We start from the raw sequence: 13,134 nt of genomic DNA, 5'->3' as shown, positions 1-13,134 counted from the left end.
GAGGCCTCAAAGCTGACCTGCTGTGTCACTGGTCTGCTGAGCCAGGACCACAGGGCCTTAGTTGCTGATATGTGCGGTGTCTAAGAGCTTCCTGCTGGCTTGCCTGGAGACCACCTGAGCTAGGCTGGGCTCCGCTTTTACCCAAATGAGACAGACCTTTCTTGCAGTCCTCCTAAGTTATCTTGGGCTGGAAAATTGTTTCACCCTGTCTTTGTGTGGTTTCTGTCACTCAAGAATTCATCTAGAGACTTGATTTAATGTTATTTCAAGGGAAACTGGGGAGAGCTCAATCAACTTCCTGACTTTTCTCTGCCATCTTCTCTGTGCCTTTTTATCTCCACCTACTTTCCCTTTGTGTCCAAAATCACTTCTGTTTCTCCACCTTTGATTTTCACCCAAACACTCTCTAAAAACCTTTTCCTCTACCATCACCACCCAATTTCTGGATTTCCTCATATGCTGCACTCACACTGCATGTCGTCTTTCTTGCAAATGAAGGCATCTCCATCCAGAACCAAAAGTCCAGGCAAGGACTTTTCATCTCCTTGGAGTCTCAGTGACACCTGGGGGTCAAATTCTCCCCCCTATATGAGGCTCTTGAATTCTTCCTGTTTGTTGCCTAAACTTTGGGTATTTGGGAATGGAGCACTGTGATAATCTTTTTTTATTCCTGGCTCCTTTCTTGGATTTTTGTCTTCTGAGTCTATGGGCATCTCTCAGCTGCTGCTATCTTTTCCCCTTCTCTGTGGCTACTCCCTTTTATAACTCTTCGGGGGATGTACATCAGCAATCTTCACCCTCCCCCATCCCTTTTTTTCCTTTTCCAGGGCATTGAAAGTCAGACTGTGGTGATGAAAGTAGCTTTCAGAGGTGTTTGTAAGGGAAGTTCAGGGAGACCTTGGTGAATAAATATCCCCTGAAACCCTTGCTTTGAAACACTCCCCAGGCCCTCCCTTTAGGCCAACGCAGAGTCTCTATGATCCCCATGGGAACACAGATAAGTGGCACAGTGGATAGAGAAAAGGACCAAGAGCCAGGGAGACCTGAGTTCAAATGCTGCCTCTGACACTGACCCTGGCCAAAGCAGTCGATCTCTCTCATTTACAGAATGGGGGTGGTAATAGCATATGCCTTCCAGGATCATCATGAAGATCCAATGAATTAATGCAGGTAAGGTGCTTTGGAAAACCTTGAAGCACTCTGTAAAAAGCTATTGACTATACTGCAGGGGGCTCTCACTTGGGCTGAGCTGCACTATCTGATAAGTCTGGGAGTCATGGCTTAGCCATTATCTATGATGTAGAATGGGATGGATATTCATAGCTGCCTGCTGATGGCTGACTTGGGGTATAGAATGGAACGTATGTTCCCAGATGGCATAGACTGCTTTTGGTTAACTCTCTTTTGGTTTGCTTTGTTTTTTTGTTTTTTCACAAGAGAAGATGCCCTGAGAGGAGCAGATAAGAGGACATCTGGAAATAAGTATGACCTAAAAGCAAACTAAAACTAGAAAAAAGAATAGCATATTCAGGCTTGCACTGTACTGAGGGCACACACATAAATCAATACAAGGTCATTTGAGAAGGAAGCAGTGGAGCAGCAAGCACCCCAGCATCCCTGGGATGGCTGCTAGCACAGGTTCTTAGATCTACTCTGCTAAAGGAAAGCAACTCAAAAGGGGTTAACAATCTTACTTTAATCAAACAGTTTATATATACATACATAAATGCATAATTCACTTAGTTCAGGAGGAAAAGTTAGCAGCCTGAACTTCAGAGAAAATACAAACAGGAATGGCAAACCGAAATTACAAGCAGAAATAACAGCATAAAGACCAACATACAGGGCTTCTAACTGTCTGACCATTACATACATACATAGTTAGTTACCAGAACAGAAGCACCAACATCTGGGTTTTCAGAGCTGGGGGGGGGGGGGGGGGGGGGGGGGGGGGAGAGAGGGGTGCTCAACAGTTGCCCAGAGTCTCATCTGGCCAAATCACACAACTCTTCCCATAAGTGATCCCCCAAAGAAAACCTGACTTCAGAGTAAATATACCCTTCTTCAGAACCAGAGGACATCACAACCTTTGTGACTCACTGCCTAAGTACAAAGTAACAAATGGTGTGGTCTTTCCTAAAAAACAAGCCTTTCCCCAATCAAGCCCCTCCTGTTGAGTTCCACTTGAGGCCCATTAAGGGGCAGAGAAGATCTTCAAATTCCCTTACCATTAAAAGCAGGCATGGATATCTGGAAAATCTGGAGAGGCTTTGTCCAGGAGGCTGGGTTCTGGAATCCCTCGATTCATCCAGGAACTCCTCCTTGCTCCCTCCAGACACTGTCTCCTCTGGAAGTGAGTCTGAATCTCTTTCTCTAGGCTCTGATTCCCTCCATCCATTTGTCTGACTGTAATTTTCCCTTTTAAAGTCCAAGCCCTTGGAAAGAGCCCAGGTCTATGATTAACTTAAGATGGGCTAATAGGGGAGATATTTGCCACCTCTATAGGGAGACTTTGTCAACAGCAGAACAAAGGGTCAGCAAGGACCCATAGCCTTACCAATACAGAAATGCTGCCTTTACTTCCTGACCTCCCACACAATTCTCAACCTATAGTGAACTGGCTTCCTTCCAAAACCACACTCCTAATGACTAAATATGACAGCTTTTTCTGAGACCTCGTACTTCTTGAGCTTTTTGGCCCTTGGCATTACTGACCCTCCCCAGATTTTGTGAGCCAAGACAATCCAGTAAGTGTTCTATAAGCACCAACTATGTTCAAGGTTGTGCTAAGTACAAGAGATACCAAGACAAAACCAAAACAGTCCTTTTCTGAAGGTGCTTTTGTTGGGGACAGGGGGAGGTAAAGGGGGATAGTTCATGTAAACAGATATGATATAACTAAGGGCATCAGTAAAGGTATCCCTAGGAGAGGCACATGAACTGAGCCTTAAAGGAAGCCAGGGGTCCTAAGAGATGGAAGTGAGGAGGAAGGGGAATACCAGGCAGGTCAGCCATCTCTTCATTTCCCTCTCAGCTCCACTACACTAGACTTCATCATGCTCCCATGCTAAGTACCTTCCCTTCTCTGCCTTTTTTAGCTTCCTTTGGCATGTTGTCTTCCTCCATTAAACTGTAAGTTCCTTGAAGGTAGGGCTTGTCTTTTTTTTACCCTCCACACTTAGCATAGTCCCTGGTGCATAACTTACTAAATGTTTATTGACTGACAGACTAACTGAATAGCTCACTCAAGGTCTATATCTTCTGGTTATTACAGACCAGAAGCTTATCTCCTCCCTCTGTCCACAGTTATCTTCTCCAAGATGTGCTAGAGTAGCTGTAGGGGACACTTCTCACAGTCCATCACCTAAGGGAGATAAGAGCTCCTGATTCAAGAAGCCAGAAAAATCCCTCTCCCCAGGATCCATTTGCAGTCACCTATGCTCAGGGGAAAAAACATGGAAGCAGGAAAAGATGTCAAAGATTGGAGGCCCAAGCTCAAGATGACTTAGATAGTCCTGAGTGGGAAAGTCTGGAGCAGTCCCAGAATGAGAGAGAAAAAGAAACAGAAAAACAGTGACATGCCACCACATTCCAGAGGAAAGAAGAGAGACCTCCAAAGAGCAGAGTATATATACTCACCTCTGGAGAGTAGATCTTAATGAAATGTTCAAAGGGAAAGAAAAGCAAAGAACCAAAAATGAAGATGATTTCCCTAAAGTGAACAAAAGCTGAACTATATATATATATATAATTGAATATTACTGTGTGGGAAGAAATGATGTAAGATGAAAAGAGTAGAATCAGAATTATCCAATAACAGCAACACGGAAAGATAAACCACTTCTCAGAATTGAAGAACTCTGAGCCAAGCAATGATCAATCATGTTGCAGCGTGTTACCCACCTCCTGACAGAGAGTGGACAGACTTAAGGGGCTAAAGGAGACACTTTCAGACATGACAACTATGTGGATTTGTTTCACTAACCTAGGTTTACTTTTTAACTTCTATCTTATTTTATTTTTTTCAATTACAGTTATTTATTTTCTCTCCCTCCCATTTATTCCCAGTTTAAAAGGGAAAAAAGGGAAAAACCCTTGTAACATATATGCAGAGTCAAGCAAAACAAATTCCACATTGGCCATGTCCCATCACCCTCCTGTCATCAGCACTCTGGAATTAGGGTTGGTCATTGCATTCACCCACAGTTCTCAAATCTGATCCAAGTTGTCTTTACAGCGTTGTTGTAAAACTTTCTCACTTCATTCTGCATCAGTTCATAAAATTCTCCTCAGGTTTCTCTGAAACCCTCATTTTTTATCCTTTTTTGTAGCATAATAGTATTCCATTATATTTGTAGACAATAATTTGTTCAGTCATTCCCACCTGTTGGGCACCAATTTAGTTTCCAGTTCTTTGCCACCACTACAAAAAAATAAGCTGTTATAATGAATGACTATACACACACACATATATATATATACATACATGTGTATGCACACATACAAATACATATATACATGCATACACACACACACCCCAAGACAAGGACTGAGAAACCAGAACAAAGAAATATGAGCAAAGAAACACATAGAAGTTGGAGAGAGGGAATCAGGCAACAAGACAGAAAGTCCCACCCGGAAGCAGAAAGCACCCACAGAGATGGAGAGAGGAGAGACGTAGGCTAGGAGACAGAATGAAGGGGACAGAGACAGAGGCAAAGAAACAGGATGAGGAGAAGGAGGTCCTGCCTGCCCATCTGGCCAGGCTGCAAGACATGATGAAGGGAAGAGGAGGCTGCCTAGGGCCAGGGTCTGGTTTAAGGACCAGGCTGAGAATCATGGAGCCCAAGACAATCTTGCCCATTGCCCATTGAAAGAAATGGAGTCCTAGAGAGGTTTGGGGAGTAGGCCAAGGCCACAGAGCAGATGCAGCTGGGTCAGGCCTTTAAGTGAGACCCTCTGACATCCCATCCGGGTCTGGTCCCCCACGCCTGCTCAGGAGGGCTCTGACTTGTCATCTAGAAGCCGGTCGCTGGCTGGAGTTTGGTATGGGTCTCCTCTGGAAACCACATTGAGGAGGGTGTTATTTCCGCCTATAGCAAGGCTGAGTGATTGGAAAATTCAGAGTGGGGCTCAGAATGCCACATCCTGTACCTCCCAAGCATCGTTTGTCCATCTGTCCACCGGCAGTCCATCTTCTCACACGTACCAGGAGCCATCATGGCCTCGCCACTCTCTGCCCTGCTGAGCCTCGGTGAGTCCTGGGAAGAGGGGATCCAAGACCCCCCAAGAAGGAGAGGTTTTCACAGCTTAGAGATAACCAAGTAGAGACCTGACCCAACCCCCTAACTATGCACATACTCATTTTCAAGAGGAGCAAACAGAAGAAGTGACCAGCTTGCAATTCTGCTGTGAGTTGGGGACAGAATTAGGATTCAAACAGAGATTTCCTGTTGTCCAGCTCTCCCTTCTGCCTCTAGTCCCTAGGCCTCCCTCCACTAGAGGTGTTGGATGGGGAGGATGTAGGCTCTGGGACTAATGGTCCTCTCTCACAGGGCTGTTCCTAGGCCTGGGAATGGGAGCTGAAGGTGAGTGCATCCCCTCAAGCTTGGCCCCTCCCTTGTTCCTCTTCACCCTCCCAGCAGCCCCTGGAAACCAAGGACAGGAGGGTCAGGCTTGGGCTGGTGGGGGTGACTAGAAGGGTGGGGGGAGAGATAGGGGACAGCAGGGAAAGGAAATGACCTCCTGGAGCTCTGGCCCAGCTTTTCCTCCAGACACATTCACCGGACCCTCCCTCTGGGCTAAGCCAGGCACTCTCATCCCCGTGGGAACAAATGTGAGCCTCTGGTGCAGGGGCCCTGCTGGGACAAAGAAGTACAAGGTGTCCAGGCTAGAGCAATCTGAGAACAGCCCATCCTGGCCCGGGACAGAGGCAGAGTTCCCCATCTCACCTGTGGCGAGGGAGGATGCAGGACAACATTGCTGCCGCTATTGGAGGGGATCCCTCTGGTCCCAATGCAGCCACCCCCTGGAGCTGGTGGTGACAGGTGAGGGAGGAGCCCCAGCCAGGCTCAGTCCCCCAGCCAGGCCTAGCCCCTCAGCCAGGCCTGGGGGCTTTGTCCGCTGAGGGCAGCCTGGTCTGTAAGCCACAAGATGACTTCTCCGAGCCCCCCACCCCCCCTGCACCTCCCTCCTCCCCCTCTTCCCAGAGCTCGCACAAGACATCAGAGCCCATGGCTTTCAGCTTCTGCTCTGACAGAGGGGAAGACTGAGGTCCTGATTTCTGGGGTACTTGGGGGAAGGGACTTCTTAAGCCAGGTGGCAGCTGGGTGGCTCTGTGGATAGATGGCCAGGCCTGAAGTTCAAACCCTGCCTCAGATACTTGTAGCTGTGCCACCCTGGGTGAGTCATTCAGCCTCTGCTTCCTCAGCTGTAAAATGGAGATAACAGTACCAGGGCTGTTGCAAAGATCAAATGGAATCATAAAAATGCTTTAGCAACAGGAGGCCCTCTTTCCAATACTCGTTCCCTTCCCCCTCCCCCAGGATCACACAGGTAACATGTGGCAGAAGCAGGATTCCATGCAAGCTGGAGCCCAGGTCCTCTCCTGATCCGGGGGCCCTGGGTGCTCCACCCCATGGAATGATTTTCTTCCTTGAGTTTTTGATTCTCTACTTCAAGTTGGTTACTATCTTTTCATAATTTTCTTGGTTTTCTTGTATTTCTCCTATTTTTTCCTCAATCTGCCTATCTCTGTTTGATTTTTAAAATCTGCCAAGCCAGACGATGATGCTCTCTCCCATGTTCTCTCCCTAGCTCCCTTCTTCCCCATCCATGTCTGATCATTCCTTTTCAGGGCCTATCTTCACTTTTATATGTCTATCACTGGTGCTTGACCGGAGATCGTTCCTTCACTCACTTATTCATTCTTTCAAGGAGCTAGCCCTAACCTGGAAACCACATCCAAGATCAGAACCCTGGGGAACTTTAGTCCTGAGAACAGAAGACAGGGGGGGAGGTGGAGAGTGGAAAGGAGGAAGGGGGACCTGAGGGCAGGCCTTGGAAGAGGGAGGACATTTGTTCCCCTGGGCCCCAGAGGGAAGAACCAGGAATAATGGTTCTGGAGGTCACTGGACAGACTTCCCTTCCACGGGAGCTGTCCTTCAAGGCAGCAGGCTGCTCCTTGTCGGGGGTCGTGGATCAGAAGCTGGAGGACCACTTGTGAGGAGGAGGAGTCATGATTCTTTTTACGGATTGACCTAGTGACTCTCAGGGCCCTTCCAACTCTTGCACTTGGGAGGGCCATCAAACGTAGCCCCAGAATCTCAGCCTGGCTTCCTCTAGAGTTTTCCAGCCCCCTCAAGCCAAAGAAAGAAAACCCATGCACATGCAGCTGCCCTATCCTTCCCTAGTTCAGATCCCAATAAGGGAAAGGAAGAGGGCAGCTCCCCTTTATTTTTAATTTTTTCCCTAATCCTTAATAGTATTTTTCCCAATTACACATCAAGTTTTCAACGTTCATTTTTATAAAACTTTGAGTTCTGAATTTTCCTCCTCTCTCCCTTCCCTCCCCCTTCCTTCCCCAAGACAACAAGCAATCTGATATAGGCTATTTATGTACAATCATATTAAACATATTTCTACATTAGTCATATTATGAAAGAAGAATCAGAACAAAAAAAAAAAACCTGAGAGAGAAAAAAACAAAAAACCAAAAAAAAAGTTAAAATCATCTGCTGGGATGGGCATCCAGACTCCATAGCTTTCTGTGCATGTGGTTAGCTCACATTTAACCCAAGGGTCTTCTTCCCTCACAGGTATATATGAGAAACCAATCCTCTTCGCCTTGCCCAACTCCTTGGTGGGCACAGGGGAACATGTGACCCTCCAGTGTAAGGCTGAATCCAGATTTGACAGGTTTGCTTTGTACAAGGAGGGAGACGCCCACACTTCCACGGGCTATGAATGGAGGGCTCAGGCCAGCTTCCCCATCCCTTCTGTGACCAGAGCCCATGGAGGCACTTATCGATGCTACAGTTTTTACAGTGATTCTGCCTACCACTGGTCGGCTCCCAGTGACCCCTTGAAGCTCAATGTCACGGGTAAGGCAGCCCATCCCACCCCCCAATACCTCTTCCCTCTTGTAGGAGAGATGGTCACATTTTAAGCTTCCAGGCTGAGAGGCTTTGTCTGGGATCAAGAAGGTACCTACTCAGGAAGTGTGGGTGTGCTGAGGAGAGAGACAAGGGCAGGCACCATAGACCTGGGCATCACTTGTGTTGAGATGATGGCCATACCAGCAGGGCCTGAGGGACATAGGGAGAGAACAGAAGAGGACCCAGGAAAGAATACTGGGTATGTCCAAGTGTGGAATATGAGGTCTAGACCATGGAGGAGGAGGAGGAGAACCAGGGGAGGCCGTGTCAGGAAACCCCAGAGAGGACAGAGAGCCAGGAGAAGGAGGTGGGGTTCTGTGCCATCAAATGCTTCAGAAACGAGTCCAGCCAGAGAAGAGCTGAGAAAAGACTGTCAGATCTGGCGACAAAGAGATGGTTGGGAACACGGGAGAAGTCTGTTTTGGTCGAGTGAGGGGTCAGAAGCCAAGCTGCAAAGGGTTTAGAAGTGAACGGGGGTAGGCAAGAAACTCTGAAGACCCTTCCTAGATGTCTGGCTGAGGAACAGAGGGCAGCTCCGGGAGATGGCCAGGCTGGGGAGGGCCAGGTGAGCAAGGCTGTGGGCAGAAGGAGAGGAGAGCTAGAATTTAAGAGAGGGGGCTGATCACAGGGTCATGTTCTTAGAGAGGGGGTGGGGAGCGATCCAACTGGAGGAGCTGACCTTGGCCAGAAGGGCTCTTCCACCAAGACTTGAATGAGAAAATAGAGGGGATTTGAGGGATAGAATCAGAGCAAAGTGGATCAGAAGGAACAAGAAGGAATTCTGCACTTGGAGTCAGAAGGTCTGAGTTCAAATCCTGCCTCAGACATGCCTCTTCCCCTCTCTGGGCCTCAGTTTCCTTATCAGTAAAATGAGGGGGTTGGGCCCTTCCATCTCTGAACTGGGAAGTGGCTTCTTTGTCAAGCCATACAAAGGCCTTTGAGTTCATCTACTCTAGGGTTTCACCTGAGCTATGTGGCCAGGAAGGGGCTCAGTCTCTAGGACTCCCAGCCCAGGGCTCTTGATGGGCACCTCCTGCCCACATCCTAACCCCCCTCCTCTGCTCCTTCCCAGAAACCTCTCCAAAGCCTGGAACTCAGGACGATCTAGTGGGTGAGTAACAGAGTACTTCCCAGTGTGCTTCCCAGAGGCTCCCCGGGACAGAGAATGGAGAGGGGCTAGGGGCCAGGGGTGAAATGCTGCCCCATTTCCTGTCCATCCCTCCCTTCACACCACTGCCCCTTCAGAGCCTCCTCTGCCTTTCCCACCTCCCAAATCCAACCTCTGTTTCCATGTCCAAAAAGGGTGCAACCCAAGGGTGGAGAACTGCCCCTCCCCTCAGAATAGAGCCTCCCTGAGGGCAGGCTACAGAATTATAAAATCATGGAGTTAAAAGGAGCAGCTCAGTGGGCAGAGTGCCAGGCCCAGAGTCAGGAAGACCTGAGTTCAAATCTGGCTTCAAACAGGTATTGGCTGTGTAACTCTGGGCAAGTCACTTCCCCTGGTTTGCCTCAGTTCCTTGTCTGCAAAATGAACTGGAGAAGGAAATGGCAAACCACTCCAGTGTCTTTGCCAAGAAAACCCCAAATGGGGTCACAAAGAGTCTGATATGGCTGAAAACGACTGAATAAAGAATTGAAAAGGATTTTAGCCATCCCCAGGCTGACCTGTCTCTGCAGATAATCCCTTCTATCACATAAGCCTCTGCTTGAAGACCCCCGATCATCTACTCAGCAGCCCATTCCACTTTGGGATAGCTCAAGTTTTCAGAAGCTTTTCCATAAATCAAGAGAAAACCTGTCTCTGTAGATTCTCTCCTCTTCTCTCCCTTCCCTGGACGAGGGCAAATCTCCGTGTCCCCCTCAGACTGGGGACCCCTAAGGGACAGGACGGTGTTAACTCCGCCTTCTTCCCGCCTTGGTCTTCATCAGGAGCTTCCTCAGGTCTCCTGGGGCTCTGGGAAGGGATCTTGACAGGCATCTCTCTACTCTTCACCTTGGTCTTCCTCTTCTTCCTCTTCCTTTACCACCAGCATCTGGCCAGATTCAGTGAGTCCTTGGGGCTGGGGGAGAGGAGGGTGATCCAGGCTTGATGGGGGGTGGGCAGGACCCTGCAGGGCCTTACCCCTTGACTCTCCTTGCAGAGACCGAGGGCAGAGAGGCAAAAGGCAAGGAGACCCTGCAAAGGTAGCCCCAGAGACACCCCCTTCCCTCTGAGCCCCTTCCTCCCTCCTTCTTCCTCATCATTCATCTTCTTCCGCAGCTGCAGCCCAACTGGGGCCATGCAGGAACAGACCCTGTGTAAGTAAGAGTGGGAGTGCTTGGCAGGGGAAGCAGGGCCTGGGGTGTTGGAAGGGAATGTCTGAGCCTGAGGAAATCCCAGGTCCTGACCCCTCTTCTCTCTCCTCTTGCCTCTAGACACAGCTGTGAAGCCCAGCACACAGAACAGACCAGAGGACCCTGCTGAGGCACTCGATTCCATTCAACAATTATTAAGCTCCGACTGGGTATGAGCCACTGGCCTAAGCACTTTCCTTCCCTAGATAAAAGACTGACCAGTTTCTGCCCTGCAGAAGCTCACTTACATCCCACTTCGGTCCTTAGAAGGGAACTATACTTTCATTGTACAGAAACACCTGGCAAGATCTATAGGACATCACCCCTGCACCGCGACTGGCTCATGTCTCATCTGCTCTCTCTCTCTCTCTCCAGACAGGAGACCTCCAGGAAGTGACCTACACCCAACTGATCCACCCAGGCCTGAGCAAGGGCCCTGCACAGGTTCCCTCCCCATCCTCTGGGTCCTACTGGTCATCCCATGGGCTGAGTCCATCCCAGAAGAAGGGCAGGGGAAGAGGGAGGAGCTCTCCCCACGCCCGCCTCGGCTCTCTGTGAGCAAAGGAAGGCCAGGAGACCCCATCCTGGCACCCAGAAGGTTTTAAAAATAAGTTTTATCAGTGCCTTATATTTTCTACATTGTAGACATTTCAGGATATCCCGACCATCCCACTCCAGCTCTCCTTTCCCTTGTAACAAAGAAAAGCAGTTAAGCAAAACACAACAGCATGAAACATTTTGTATACACAGTCCTCTACCTCTCTACTAGAAGGCAAAAGATTCCTTCCCTTCCCTCCCCTACCCACCCTCCCCTTCCCTCCCCTCCTCTCCACCTTCCCCTCCCCTCCCTCTCTCCTCTCTCCTTCCCTCCCTTCCCCTAGCATTTTGAGAATGGGAATTTAAGATCTTCCCTGCCCCTTGGCCCTTTGATAGGCTTAAGAGACTCTGAGAACCTTCCTTGATTTGAAAATACTCTGCCCCCTAAAAGGCTGAATGTGGTCACCTGGAGCCTGTGGAGGGAGGCTTGGTTTTCAGGAATGCCCACACCTTGGTGCTTTGTAATTGGGCAGTGGGTCAAGAGGGTTGTGACATTCTCTGATGGGAGGGTTTGCTTTGGGGCTCACTTTGGGAAGAGTTGTGTGATTTGACCAGACAAGACTCTGGGCAGCCATTGAGCCCCCAGCTTTGAAAACCCCAATGTTGGTGCTTCCCTCTCTGGTCACTGACTAGGTGTGGATGTGATAGTCAGACAGTTGGAGGCCTGTCTGCTGATCTGTTTGTCTGCTTGTAACTTCTGCTTATAACTTGTTTGTATTCTCTGAAGGTCGGGGTGCTGACCTTTTCCCTAGAACTAGGTAAATGTTATGTGTTTGATTAAAGCAGGATTGTTAACCCATTTCGAGTTGCTTTCCTTTGGAAAAGCAGATCTAGGGACCTGTGCCGCCAGCCCCCTGGGGATACTGGGGTGCTTGCTGCTACAGGGGCCCACTTGGTTTTTTAGGCTCAGACTAGAACAAAAGGAGCCCCCTGCAGGGTGTTCAGCACTTGACAAAAGGAAGCCCATGTGGCTAGAGGAGGGCAGCAGGGGAGCTGGCTGATCCATGGGGCTCAGCTCTCCCCCTCTGGGTTGCCGATGCCATGCTCAGGTCAGTCAGTCAGTCAGTCAGCACTTTTTAAGTGCCTTTGTCATGGCAGGCACATAGTGGGTCCTCCTGTGCTGGGACCACTAGGAAACTGCCTGAGCCTACGGCCTCTGGTTTCAATACCTTTTAAGGGGAAACTAGCTTAGGCTACATTGGGTCGAGCCAGGGCAGGGGGGCCTCCCACAAAAATGTAGTGGAATATTATTAGATTGAAAGGAGTTATTAATGGCACGAATTCAGAGAAACCTGAAAAGATGTGTATGAACAGGTACTGGGCCAAGAAAGCAGAACCAAAGAATAATTAAGGCAGTGACTGCTGTTGTTCAGTCGACTGACTCTTCACAACCTTTTGGGGATTCCCTTGGCAGAGATCCTGGAGCAGTTTGCCATCTCCTCCACCAGCTCATTTTACATATGAGGAAACTGAGGCAAACAGGGTGAAGTGGCTGGCCCAGGGTCACACAGCTAGTCAGTGTCTGAGGCTGGATTTGAACTCAAGTCTTCCTGAGTCCAGGCCCAGCACCACTGGTTTGTGCCAGCAGATCTCCATGCTTCCCTTTCTGCCAAGGGCAACACCAGTCCTCCAGCTGGCATACACACCCACTGCAGTCAGGGAAGGGATGAAGCTCTGCCCTACTTGATAAGTGAGGAAACTGAGGCAGGATCCAGGGCACCTGTAACCTCTGTCACATGTCACAGACCCCTGTCCTCACTAACCACTGCCATTGAGTCAGCACAAGGAATTATGTCCTCAAACTGAGCCTCCCCACCAGCAGATGGGGGGCCCGAGTGTCTTCCCTTAGACTGGTACCCTGTAGGAGGTGAGGCAGAGGGGGCTGTCTGTGCCCTAGAGAGAGGAGAGGGTCCATTTGGACTTCAGAGGAGGCTCCTCACTCATCCTCCAACCAGATCGAAGGGAAGGAAATGTAACAAGAAAATCCTTTAGTAGGAATCAGAAGAAGAAAGGAAGCTGGTCCTGTGAGACCTGCTGAAGCAGCCTT

At 49.2% G+C, this 13,134-nt stretch overlaps 1 pseudogene; it reads left to right on the top strand.

Annotated features, from left to right (window-relative positions):
- The first annotated feature begins 5,220 nt into the window (after positions 1-5,220).
- LOC138167751 (leukocyte immunoglobulin-like receptor subfamily B member 4A) lies at positions 5,221-10,980 on the top strand (annotated as a pseudogene).
- Positions 10,981-13,134: the final 2,154 nt, after the last annotated feature.

The sequence above is a fragment of the Petaurus breviceps genome, unplaced genomic scaffold, assembly GCF_028583685.1.
Source record: "Petaurus breviceps papuanus isolate PSGF00001 unplaced genomic scaffold, PetGlider_PUasm1.0 296, whole genome shotgun sequence".
Lineage (NCBI taxonomy): Eukaryota > Metazoa > Chordata > Mammalia > Diprotodontia > Petauridae > Petaurus > Petaurus breviceps.
Note: the sequence above shows the minus strand (reverse complement) of the source record. Positions and strands in the feature narration are given on the sequence as shown.